Here is an 11179-nt window from a genome sequence, read left to right as displayed (position 1 = left end):
AGAAAATCACTGAATACATACTAGAAATCAACAACACCATTGATCAACTGGATATAATGCACATCCAACAACAGAATACGCATTCTTCTCAAGTTCCTATGGAACATTCACCAAGATAGACCACATTTTAGGCCATAAAACATACCTTAACAAATTTCAAAGAATAGAAATCATATAATGACTTCTCTTGGACAATAGTGGAATTAAACTAGAATTTAGATAGCTAGATAGCTAGATAGCTAGAAAATCCCAAAATACTCAGAAATTAAACAACACATTTTAAAAAAAGATTTTATATTATTTATTTATTTATTTTAATTTATTTTTTATTTGTCAATGAGAGAGAGAGGGTGAGAGAGTACAAGCAGGGAGAGCGGCAGGCAGAGGGAGAAGCAGGTTCCCCGCTGAGCAAGAAGCCTGATGGGGCACTTGATCCCAGGACCCTGGGATCATGACCCGAGCTGAAGGCAGATGCTTAACCTACTCAGCCACCCAGGTGCCCCTAAACAGTACACTTCTAAGTGACACAAGGGTCAAAGAGGAAATCTCAAGAGAAAATTTAAAATATTTGACTTAAATGAAAATGAAAACACAAGTTCTTAAAATCTGTGGGATACAGTGAAAACAGTGCTTAGAGGGAAATCTATAGTTTTGAATGTACATATTAATAAAGAAGAAAGATTTAAAGATTTAAAAAATCTCAGTTTCTACCCTAGGAAATTAAAACAAGAAGAGCAAATTAAACCCAAGCTACACCAAACAGAATAAATAATAAAAATATGAAATCAAAAATAAGAAATTAATGGAGGAAATCATGAAAGAAATAGCTGGGTCTTTGAAAAAAATCAATAAAATCAACAAGCCTCTAGCCAGGATAATCAAGGGAAAAAAAGAGAACGCACAAATTACTAATATCAGAAATGAAAGAGAGAACATTAATACAGATCTCATGGACATTAAAAGGACAATAAAGGAATACTATGAACAACTTTCTGCCCACATTTGATAACCTAGATGAAATGGATAAACTTCTTGAAAGATGCAATCTGCAAAACCCACACAAGAAAAGATAGAGCTATATATATGAAAGAAATTGAATCTAAAATTGATAACCTTCCAAAACAGAAAGTACCAGGCCAAGATGGGTTCGCTGGTAAAATATATGAAACATTTCAATCATATCAATTTTCTAGAATCTCTTTCAAAAGATAAAAGCAGAGAGAATTCTTCCTAATTCATTCTACAAGCCCAGCATACCCTAATACCAAATACCAAATACTGAAAGCGGACAAAAACATAAGAAAATTGCAAATCAATATCTCTCATAAACAGAGACACCAGAATCCTCAAGATAAAATTGGCAAATCATATCCAACAATGTATAAAAAGGGTTTTATACCACAAACAAGTGGGATTTATCCCAGGTATGCAAGGCTATTCACATTAGAAAATCAATGAATGAGACTGGGTCTCCTTTAAGGGCCCATGAAGGAAGGGTTTAGCTTTGGCAACCAAGGCGTGATTTGGTTTGAGATTCTGCCTGGGATTGGGGTCATGGTCATGTGTTTGTTCATCCCTGACCTGACATAGCCACTGCGCACATCCACAGGTTCACTAACAGGGCCAAGGAAAAGGTTGCCTATTATTCCTATCAGTGGAGTATGATGGAAAGACATAGGTGCATCTCTGGAGTGAATCGTTACTATGTGTCAAAGGGTTTGGCAAATATTGATTAAAGAAGAATTTTCCTTTTTTAAATTTATTTTTTAATTTAAATTCAATTAATCAACATATAATGTATTATTGGTTTCAGAGGTAGAGGTCAGTGATTCATCAATCTTATATAATACCCAGTGCTCATTACATCACATGCCTTCCATAATGTCCATCACTCAGTTACCCCATCCTTCCACCTCCCTCCCCTCCAGCAACCCTCAGTTTATTTCCTATGATTAAGAGTCTCTTATGCTTTGTCTCCCTTTCTGGTTTCATCTTGTTTTATTTTTTCCTCTCTTCCCCCATGATTCTCTGTTTTGTTTCTTAAATTCCACATATCAGTGAGATTATATGATAATTGCCTTTCTCTGATTGACTTATTTTGCTTAGCATAATACCCTCTAGTTGCATCCACGTTGTTGCAAATGGCAAGATTTCATTTTTTGATGGCTGAGTAATATTTCATTGTATATATATACCACATCTTTATCCATTCATCTGTTGATGGACATCTGGGCTCTTTCCATAGTTTGGCTATTGTGGACATTGCTGCTATAAACATTGGGGTACATGTGCCCCTTCAGATCACTACATTTGTATCTTTGGGGTAAATAGTGCAATGGCTGGGTGGTAGGGTAGCTCTATTTTAAACTTTTGAGGAAGTTTCATACTGTTTTCCAGAGGGGCTGCACCAGAGAAGCATTTTCCTGATTAATGAAATATAACTTGGTTATGTTCATCACCCCTTCTAGAAGGTTTTGCAGTGTATTAATGTAGTACATAACAAAAACAATAAAAAAGTAAAAAGAAAAGAAAAGAAAATCAATGTAATCCATCAGATCAACAGGCTAAAGAAGAAAAATAACATAATCATATCAATAGATGTAGAAAAATCATTTGACAAAGTCTAACATCCATTCCTGATAAAAACTTGGTAAACTAAGAAAAGAGGGGAACATCCTCGACTTCATAAAGAATAGCTACGAAAACCCTACAGCTAATATCATAGTTAATGGTGAGAAATTTGCAGCTTTCCCTCTAAGATCCGGTTAAGAATGTCCCCTCTCACCACTTCTTTTCAACTTTGTACTGAAAGTTCTAGCTAATGAAATAGAGCAAGAAAAGGAAATAATAGGTATACAAATTGGGAAGGAAAAAAAATTGTCTTTGTTCACAGATGATATAATCATCTATATAGAAAATCCAAAATAACCAACAAAAACTCCTAGAACTAAGAAGCAGTTATAGCAAGATTGCAAGGTTTCAAGATTTATATATAAAAGTCCATCACTTTCTATATACCAGAAACGAGTAAGTGGAATTTGAAATTAAAAAACACAATACTATTTCTTAGCACCTCAAAATAATGAAGTAGTTAGGTATAAATCTAACAAAATATGTACAAGATCTATCTGAGAAAAACTATAAAAATCTGATAAAAGAAATTAAAGAACTAAATAGATACTCTATGTTGATGGATGGGAACACTCAATATTGTCCAGACTACAGTGCTTCCCAACTTGATCTATAGATTCAGTGCAATCCCAATCAAAATCCCAGCAAGTTATTTTGTGATATCCACAAACTGATCTTTAATGTTTATATGGAGATGCAAAACCCAGAATAGGCAACACAATATTGAACATAAGAAAAAAACTGGGGGGATTGGGCGCCTGGGTGGCTCAGTTGTTAAGCGCCTGCCTTCGGCTTGGGTCATGATCCCAGGGTCCTGGGATCAAGCCCCACATTAGGATCCCTGCTCAGGGGGATGCCTGCTTCTCCCTCTCCCACTTCCCCTGCTTGTGTTCCCTCTCTCACTGTCTCTCTCTCTCTCTGTCAAATAAATAAATTCAATCCTTAAAAAAAAAAGAATAAGAAAAAAACTGGAGGGGCACCTGGGTGGCTCAGTCAGTTGAGTGTGTGACTCTTGGCTTTGGCTCAGGTCATGATCTCATGGGTCATGATCAAGCCCCATGTCAAGCTCTGCACTCCGTATGGAGTCAGGTTTAGATTCTCTCCCTCTCCTTCTGTCCCTCTCCCTGCTTGTTCTCTCTCTCTCTAAAATAAGTAAATAAATCTTTTAAAAAATGAAAAGTACAAACCTGGAAGACTGTTACTATCAGACTTCAAGATTTACTAAGAGTCAAAAATAATCAAAACAGTGTGGTATTGGTGAAAGAATAGATAACAGATCAGCAGAACACAATAGAAAGCCTACAAATAGACATGTGAAAATAAAGACAATACAACGGAGAAAGGATAGTCTTTCCAACAAATGGTGCCAGAACAACTGTATATTCATGGGGCAAAATTGATTCTAGACACAGACTTTACATCCTCCACAAAAATGAACTCAAAATGATCACAGACCTAAATGTAAAATACAAAATTATAAAACTAGAAGATGACATAGGAAAAAAATATAAATGACCTTGCATTTGGCAATGACGTTTTAGCTATGATACCAAAGGTGTAATCCATGAAAGAAATAGTTGATAAACTGTTCTTTGAAATATAGTCAAGAAAATGAAAAGACAATTCACAGATTGGGGAAAGATATTTCAAAAGATATATCTAATAAAGAATGGCTCAGCAAAATATAAAAAAGAATTTTGAAAACCCAACTAAGAAAACAAACAATCTGATTTTTAAAAAATTAGCCAGAGACCTTAACAGACACCTCACGAAAAGAGATACACAGATGGCAAATAAACATATGAAAAGGTGCCCCATATCATCTGTCATCAGGACAATGCAAATTAAAACAATGAGACACCACCACATACTCATCAGAATGGCCCAAATCCAAAACACTGACAGATACTGTCAATGATGTGAAGCAACAGGAATTCTCATTTATTGCTGGTGGGAATGCAAAATGGTACAACCACTTTGCACTGGAAGTTTGGCAGTTTCTTACAAAACTAAATACTTGTAGCATATGGTCTAGCAATTGCACTCCTTGGCATTTAATCAAAGGAGTCGAAAACTTATGTCCACACAAAATCCACACAGATGTTTATAGCAGCTTTATTCATATCTGCCAAGACTTGGAAGCATCTAAAATGTCCTTTGGTAGGTGAGTGGATAAACTGTGGTATATCCAGACAGTGAAATATTATTCCGTGATTTAAAAAAGTGAGTTATGTAGCCAAAAAATGACATGGAAAAACCCTAAATGCATATTAGTAAGTGAAAAAAGTCAATCTGAAAGGCTACATGCTGTACAATTCCAATTATATGCCATTTCAAGAAAGGCAAAACTGTAACACAGTAAAAAAAAAAAAATCAGTGGATGCCAGGGGTTGGGGTGAGCAGACGAATAAGAGGAGCACAGAGGATTTTTAGGACAGTAAAAGTACTCAATGATAACATAATGATGGATACATTCATTTTACATTTGCCAAAACCCATAGAATGTACACAAAGAGTCATTCCTAATGTAAACTATGGGCTTTGGTGGTAATGATGCACCAGTATAGGTTCATCAGTTGCAGCAAATGTACTACTTCCATGGGGAATGCTGATAATGGGGGAGGCTATGCATGTGTGAGGACATGGGTTATATGGAAAAATATCTGCCTCTGCTAGATATTGCTGTGAACCTAAAACTGCTCTGAGAATTAAAGTCTATTTAAAAAAAAAAAAGAATAAGAAAAATGAACAGAGCATAAGATACCTATAGGATGCTATCAAGCATACCATCTTATGCATAATGCAAGTCATAGAGAATATTTGCAGAAATAATGGCCAAAAACTTTCCAAATTTGATAAATTTGGAAATAAATTTGATAAATTAAACACCCAAGAAGCTCAATAAACTCCAAAGTGACAAATGCAAAGAAATCCACACAACAACACATTATATTCAAATTGTCAAGAGCCAGACACAAAGAAAATCTAGGAAATCTAGACAAAAGTCATTTCTCATCAAAAACCACAGAGGCTAGAGGATAGTAGGATAACATATTTATGGGATGCAGCAAAAACAGTGCTCAGAGGAAAATTTACTACTGTAGATGCCAACACTAAAAAAGAAGAAAGACTAGAAGCCCATAATTTAGCTTTATGAATCAAGGAATAGGAAAAAGAAGACCAAACTAAACCAAAAGCTAGCAGAAGGAAATAAATAATAAAATTAGAGAAAGGGGTACCTGGGTGGCTTAGCTGATTAAGTGTCCAACTCTTGATTTTGGCTCAAGTCATGATCTCAGGGTTGTGAGATTGAGCCCTATGTCAGGCTCTGCACTCAGCACACAGACTGCTTGAGATTCTCTCTCTCCCTCTGCCCCTCCCCCCCAACTCACACACACACCCTCTCTAAAATAAATAAATATATAAAATCTTAAAGATTAGAGATAAACGTGATAGACAACTAGTAAAACAAGAGAGAATCAATGAAACCAAAAGTTGGTTCTTTGAAAAGATCAACAAAATTGACAAACTTTTAGCTAGACTAAGAAAAAAAAAAACCCAAATAACTAAAATCAGAAATAAAAGTGAGGATATTACTACTGGCTTTACAGAAATAAGAAGAATAATAAGAGAATACTAAGAACAATTATATGCCAACAAATTATAAAATGTACATGAAATGGACACATTCCTAGAAAGATACAAATTACCAAAACCCACTCAAGAAGAAGCAGAAAGTCCGAGTAGACGTATAGTATATTATAGCAAGTATACAGATTGAATAAGTAATCATAAACCTCTAAACATGAAAACCCAGGACCAGATAGCCTCACTGGTGAATTTTCCCAAACATTTAAAGAAGAATTAACAACAAACCCTCTCAACCTCTTCCAAAAAATAGAAGAAGGAAGACTTCCTAACTCATTTTATGAAGCAAGTATTACCCCAACACAAAAGGCTGACAAAGATACCATAAAAAACCTATAGACCAATATCCTTTATGAATGTAGATGCAAAAATTCTTAACAAAATACCAGCAAACTGAATCCAATAGCATATTAACAGGATTATATACCATAACCAAGTGGGATTTATCTCAGGAAAGCAAGGGCAGTTCAATGTAAGAAAATCAATAATTGTAATACATCACATTAATAGAATGAAGGGGAAAATCCACATTATAATCTCAATTGACACAAAAATTAATTTGACAAAATTTATCTTTTCATGATAAAAACACTTGGAAAACCAGAAATAGAAGTGAAATTCCTCAACATGATAAAAGGGCATTAATGAAAAACCTATAGCTAACATCATATTCAAAGGTGAAAGACTGAAGATTTTCTAAGATCAGTCACAAAACAAGGATGCCTACTTCCACCAAAGCTATTCAACATTGTACTGGAGGTTCTGACTAGAGCAATTAGGCAAGGGGAAAAAAAGGCATTCAATTAGAAAGGAAGACATAAAACTATCTATACTGTCACATGACATAATTTTATACATAGGAAATCCAAAAGAATTAAAAGAAAACTACTAGAGCTAATAAATGAATTCAGCCAAGTTTGTAGGGTACAATATCAACATACAAAAATCGATTGTCTTTCTATATATAAGCAATGAACAACCTAAAAAGAAAATTTACAAAATAATTAATTTACAATGGCACACAAAAGAATAAAATAACTAGGAATAAATATAATCAAGGAAGTGAGAAATGTGTACACTGAAAAATATAAAACATTGCTGAAAGCAATGAAAGGATATTTAATGAAATAAAAGACATCCTATGTTCATGGATTGGAAGACAATATTATTGTTAAATGCAAATACTACCCAAGACAATCTACATCTTCAGTGCAATTGTATCAAAATCCTAGAAGAAAACCTAGTAGAAAATTTTTGTGATCTTGAGTTGGGTAAGATAATGGCATTAAAACACAATACATAAAAAAACAGATTGATAAACTGGACTTCATCAAAATTGAAAACTTCTGTTCTTCAAAAGACACTGTTAAAAGAAACAAAAGACAAGTATGTGTACTGGGGGAAAAATCTTTGCAAATCATATGCCTAAGAAAAGATGTGTATTGTGAATATATAAAGAACTCTCATAATTCAAAAATAAGAAAGCAACTCAATTTAAAACACGGGTAAATTATTTGAACAGACATTTCATCAAATAAGATATATGGATAACAAGCATATGAAAAGCTGCTCAATAGCTTTATCATTAGAGAAAATGCAAATTAAATTCACAATGAAACAACACTACACCCTTATGAGAATAACTAAAGTTAAATTAAAATTAGTACAATGCCAGGTGTTAACAAGGTTATTGAGGAAACAACTTTCAAACACTGCTGGTGGAAATATAAAGCTGCTCTTCAAAATATTTAAGCAGTTTCTCAAAATGTTAAACATACTCTTACCATATGATCCATTCATTTACCTCCTAGGTATTTACTAAAGAGAAAAGGAATATATGTCCATACATACATATATGTACATAAATGTTCATAGTGGCCATATTTGTAATAGCCCCAAACTAGAACAACCTAAACGTGCCATCAGTGCATGAATGGAGAAACAAGTTAGGTATATCCATTCAAAGTAATGCTATGTAGCAATAAAAAGCAACAAACCATTAATATACAAAGTACATAAATGAATCTCAATATAATTATACTGAGAGAAAGAAACCTGGCAAAAAAAGTATGTAATGTATGATTTCATTTTTTAAAAACTCTGGACAATGCAAATTATAGTGACAGCAGATCACTGATCACTTGGGAGTGAAAGGAGGGGAGGGACAGGAGGGACAGAACAAAAGGGGCACTAGGGAAATGTTGAGGATGAGGGATATGTCCACTATCTTGACTGTGGTAATGGTTTCACAGTGTATACATAAGTCCATAGTTATCAAATTGTGTACTTACAAACATGTGATTTGTTGTATTTCAATTATTGTGCAAAAAAAAGTTTTCAAGAAAAAAAATTCACAGCCAACCGGTCAACATTTTAAGAACATGCGTTATCTTAGGGGATACTATTCTCAGGAAGAAAACTTCAGCAAGCTGGAGATAATTGCATAAATTGTAGCAATAGGATCCATAATGAGCAGTGAATCTGTAACTATAGAATTGAGCTAAAACAAATGTGGGAATTATGCTAGCATATTTTTGTAGATTATACTACTGTTTCCAGTTTTTGTGTTTTTTTTTTTAGCCTTTTTTAAGACTCCATTCCCTTTGCAATGTGACTTTGCAGTTGGCTCTCTGACTTGCTTTGGCCGATGGAATGTGAACAGAACGATAGCTCAGAGTTGCATCTGCTCATTATTCTTTTTTTTGTTTTTAAGATTTTATTTATTTATTGGACAGAGAGAGACACAGCGAAAGAAGAAACACCAGTAGGGGGAGTGGAAGAGGGAGAAGCAGGCTTCCCACCAAGCAGGGAGACCGATGCAGGGCTGGATCCCAGGGATCACGCCCTGAGCCTAAGGCAGACGCTTAACGACTGAGCCACCCAGGCGCCCCGCATCTGCTCATTATTCTTGAATTTCTTTCATCATTATGAGAGGAACATGACCTAGCCAACCTATGGTCCAAGGAAGATGACAGACAGGGGAGCAGAGCTGGATCAACTTTCACCTTGAAACCAAATCTACATGAGCTAAGTCTATACTAATTATCCTTCAGGTGCATGAAATGTTTCTTCTGCAAGCCGGTGAGTTTGGGCTGGCTCATTATTCAGCATGATTGTGGGAATAGCTATTGGATACATACATATACTATGATGTATAAACTAATAATATTGAAATGAGTAATTAACAAATGGTGGTAGTGCAGAGAAAAGGGAGAAAATTAAGAGATAAGGCAGATATGCTACTTTATTTCTACTCATCAAAATTTATTAGATTACGTTGATAAATCAAGTGACAGAGGTACAACTATACCTAAAACTACAAAGATAAATATTAATATGATTTAAAATGGGTAGAGGGAAAGGTGGAAGAAGAGAATTTAATTAATTTCATTACTGTTCTTTTCTGGACATGAAAAAAACCCGAGAAAATGGAGGATTAAAGAAAATATATAAATATATAGTTGTAAAAGGAACTAACTGAACAGAAATAAAATTATAGGATGAAATATACTGTGAAACAAAGAGACCTATGGTGAAAAATATTTTTAGATATCAAACAGAAAGCATGATATAAAATAACAATATTAACCCCAAATACTTTTACATTATTAATGGATATAAATGTGTTAACCTACTGTATTAAAAAAATTCTGATTAGATCCTAAAGCAAAGACTTTTTACTGTTATGTGACACACTTAAAAGAATGTGATTCAGAAAGGTGGAAAATTAAAAGTGTAGGTAAATGTACACTCTGACGTTGCAACTAAACAGAAGCCACAACAATAGCAAAAATCAGAATCATGATGTTAGTATCAGAAACAATTTGAACTGAGGACAAAATTGTGATCACTTCATTATGATAAAGAGACAGTTATGAATATCTGTGAATCAATTACTGAAGCATCAAGTATAAAAAAGGAGATAGGAAAAATATAATCATATTAGGAATGGGAAATGACCTCTTGAAATCCATGACACACAAGAAGGGGGGAAATAGAAAAACTTAAATGACATTATTATTTTTTTTTAAGTAGACTCCATGCCCAACTCAGGGCTTGAACTCAACCCCAAGATCAAGAGTCACATGCTCCACCGCCTGAGCCAACCAGGTGCCCCTAAATGACATTATTATTATTAAGGTAATTCCAATGGAAAAATCAACCCTAGTGTTCTGAACACAGAAACTATGCCTCCTTTTCAAGTACTCATGGGACATTTTCCAAAAGAAACCATAAATTAGTTTTCAAAGACAGCGTAAAAAAAAAAAATCTCCAAACTATAAATAATATAAAAACATACTCTGATCAGGAAACAGTCTTAAATACCCAAGTGAAAAAAAAGAATAAAATAGGTATCAAATGTAAGAAGTTAGGAAAAGATGAGGAGGGGAAGCTGAGTATAGGTTGACAAGAGTCTAAAATTAGATTGTGGTGATGGTTGCATAACTGTGAATATAATAAAAACACTGAATTATGAACTTTAAATGGATTAATTGTAGACTATGTGAATTATATTTCAATTAAGCTGTTAAAAGAAGGAATTAAGAATAATACAACTAGGAAGAAGAAATGAGATTTGAAAGTCAATGAAGTAGATAAACCATTGGGTAATATAATCAAGAAAAAACAGAGGACATTTAACACAAAATTAGAAATAAAGGCAACATCCTACAGAAATAAAGCTAACCTCCCTAAAACAGTAGGTCTGGATGTTTCCTTAGGGGAATTGTACCAAACCCTTAAAGAAAAGTAATTTCAGTTTTACCTACTTTAGACCATAGAAAGGCAAACTTTCTAATTAATTTTTATAAAGTTATTGTGCCAAAACTCAAAACAGATTAAGAAGTGTTTAAGACTTTTTGAAGGAGCACCTTTAAAAAAAAAGAAAAGATTTTATTTA

At 34.0% G+C, this 11179-nt stretch overlaps 1 pseudogene; it reads left to right on the top strand.

The window, feature by feature from the left end:
• The first annotated feature begins 1485 nt into the window (after positions 1–1485).
• On the top strand, positions 1486–1736 carry LOC113270045 (NADH dehydrogenase [ubiquinone] 1 alpha subcomplex subunit 1-like; annotated as a pseudogene).
• The last annotated feature ends 9443 nt before the right edge of the window (positions 1737–11179 follow it).

The sequence above is a fragment of the Ursus arctos genome, unplaced genomic scaffold (genome assembly GCF_023065955.2).
Source record: "Ursus arctos isolate Adak ecotype North America unplaced genomic scaffold, UrsArc2.0 scaffold_11, whole genome shotgun sequence".
In the NCBI taxonomy this organism is placed as follows: domain Eukaryota; kingdom Metazoa; phylum Chordata; class Mammalia; order Carnivora; family Ursidae; genus Ursus; species Ursus arctos.
The sequence above is the reverse complement of the archived record's forward strand: the minus strand, read 5'-3'. Positions and strand labels throughout refer to the sequence as shown.